General features: G+C 41.9%; 1 non-coding gene across 1 annotated transcript; it reads left to right on the top strand.

Moving 5' to 3' along the window:
* The first annotated feature begins 856 nt into the window (after positions 1–856).
* LOC150035650 (small nucleolar RNA R71) lies at positions 857–963 on the top strand. The gene has a single exon (XR_016530394.1). It is a non-coding gene; the product is annotated as a small nucleolar RNA R71 (small nucleolar RNA).
* Positions 964–2,875: the final 1,912 nt, after the last annotated feature.

Below are 2,875 nucleotides of genomic sequence, written 5' to 3'. Positions count from 1 at the left end.
CTTGCGTTACCGCAATCTCAGGTTCAGCTTCAATGGAAGTTGTTCTACTATGCTTCTTCTTTTCTCCCTCCACAGTTTCCCACTGCACAATGTCACAACCTGACATTACTCCTTACCTGATCCCTCCGAGTTGTGTGGAAGTTCGGTTGAACTTGGCAACGCCCCTTGCGGTCTACTTTTCAGCTCACTCGTAATCTAGCCCATCTGTAATTGAAGATTGTGGATGGAACACCGTCTCATTTTTCTCTATATATTGCTTCAATAGGCTCTCCAAAGAAGAGGATTGTGTTGGTTGTTGTGAGCTACTTGCTTGATTTCTCGGTTGACCGTTGTTGCGTTAAAGGATCCTTGTGGCCTTCTTTTTGCGCCACAGGTTGAAAATTTTGTTGTTGATTCTTCCAAGCAAAATTTGGGTGGTTTCTCCACCCGGGGTTGTAGGTATTTGAAATAGGATTATTTTTCACAAAGTAGATAGATTGTGGATTTTACGGGCAATATTCCATCGCATGCCCATCATCGCAAGTCGCACACCTTGTGGTGTTCTGACTGATTGTGTTGATTTTCCCACCTTGCGGTGTTGGGATGCTAATCGCCATTTCTTGGATCAAATTCATCATTGTGATCATTTGGTTTTGTAATGAAGTAATAGCACTATTGTTTGCATCAGAGTCTTTAAGTCTCAATCTATGGTCACTCTCTCTCCAATCTTCATGGTTCTTGGAGATGCGATCCAGGATATTCTTTGCCTCATCATATGTTTTGTCGAGCAGACCACCAACGTCTGCTGCAATGGCAGCGGTCTGCGAAGCAGGATTCAAACCATGATAAAAAAATCTCCATTTGAAGGCAGTCTAGTAACCCATTATGCGGACAATCCCAGACCAACCTTTTAAACCTCGCCCAAGCATCGCTGAACGATTCATCCATATCTTGTTCAAAATTTGTAATAAGCTTCCTTCGTCTTGCATTCTCGATAGTGGAAAATACTTCTTCATAAATTTCTCCACTACTTGCTCCCAAGAAGTGATCTCTCCCGGTTCGAGAGAATAAGCCCATTTTCTAGCCTGATCACAGAGAGAAAATGGGAATAACGTTAGTCGAACTTCTTCAGCAGAGATGTTCGGGAACACAAAAGTATTGCAGATTTCAATAAAACTTCGGAGGTGAGCGTGCGGGTCCTCGCCACGACTTCCTCCGAAATAACCTGCAATCTGGATCATTTGCAGCTTCATCGGTTTCATTTTGAATCTGTATCCGTCGAGGGCAGGCCTCATGATTCCCGGAGAGAAATCATAGAGGTTTGGCGATGCATAGTCCTTGATGGGCCTATTGCGATCGTTTGCCAACAGAATCAGATTCGCCATGACATTATTATCATTTGGTGCTCCATTTTCAGGCTGTTTCGCCATATTTTCTTTATCGGATTGTGGTTGCTGTTGCCGGTCTCTCAATCTTCGTCTAAAAGACCTCTCAATCTTTAGGTCGTAATTCCCTAGAGATTGAGAGTTTTGCAAAGAAATAAAAAAAAAATTACCGTTAGCAAACTATCTTGCCGAAGTCCCCGGCAACGGCGCCAAAAACTTGATGCTCGTATTTATGAAGTGGAAATATGAATGATATGCGTTGATGGATTTGCGTTGTGCACTCAAGTTTCCCCAGCCGAATTCAAGTGTAAATTCCTTTGAGTTTCCTAGTAAGTCCAGGGTCGAACACAGGGACTTGTGAAAATAGATTGCATTGATAATTTTGATGAAAACCTTGTAGTAACCAAGTAAATAAATAAGTGATGGGTTTGTTGTTTGCGTTGATGAAAAGAAATAAATAAAGGTAGCGGATTTGAAAAAAGATAGTTGCGTTGATAGATGCAATGAATATGCGATGAACGGGTTGAGAAGATCTTTAGCTAGCGTTACTTGGGAATGCGTCAGACTATGCGATCATGTTACAACCATGCACAGCAAGTCATTTTCCAATGTGAATGTGATGCTCCTAAATCTAGGACACATGTATTGAATGCAAAATGTCCATAGACCTTATCCCTAAGTCTCTACTCTTGTCCTATGCGATGATGCAAAATGCAAACACCTTTTAAGTTGTGGAGAGGCCGTAAATTATTTTATGCCACTTTAGGATTTGGGGTTGTCCGACACATGTGCTAGTCACTAACCCAATGAAGTTGGAACCGCATTCGAAGGTTTGCCTCTGTGTAGGCTACCCCAAGGAAACGAGAGAGGATACTTCTATGATCTGAGTGATAAAAAAGTATTTGTTTCTACAAATGGTATCTTCTTGGAACAAGACCACATAAGGGATCATAAACCACGTAGTAAGCTCGTTTTGCATGAGATTTCTAGTGAGACTGAGACTTTGAGGGTTCAACAAGAGTTGTTGAACAGGCCGACAGATCAACAAGAGTTGTTGAGGTCAATACATCTAGTCATCCAGCTCAAGAGTTGAGACTGACTCGACGTAGTGGGAGGGTTATAAACCTGCCGGATCGCTACATGGGTTTAAATGAAGCCCAGAACGTCATTTCCAATGATGGGGTCGAGGATCCATTATCTTTTAAGAAAGCGATGGAGGATGTTGACAAAGATGAATGGGTTAAAGCCATAAACCAAGAAATGGAGTCCATGTACTTCAATAATGTCTGGGAGCTTGTTGATTCACCTGATGGGGTAAGATATATTGAGTGTAAGTGGATCTATAAGCGAAAGAGAGGTGTAGATGGAAAGGTACAACCTTTAAGGCTCGACTCGTGGCAAAGGGTTATAACTAGGTCGAGGGAGTTGACTATGAGGAAGCTTTCTCACCTATTGTCATGCTCAAGTCTATTAGGATACTTCTATCCATAGCCAAATTTTATGATTTTGAA

Source organism: Benincasa hispida, chromosome 6 (assembly GCF_027475165.1).
Source record: "Benincasa hispida cultivar pf3 chromosome 6, pf3_genome.v1.1, whole genome shotgun sequence".
NCBI lineage: Eukaryota > Viridiplantae > Streptophyta > Magnoliopsida > Cucurbitales > Cucurbitaceae > Benincasa > Benincasa hispida.
Note: the sequence above shows the minus strand (reverse complement) of the source record. Positions and strands in the feature narration are given on the sequence as shown.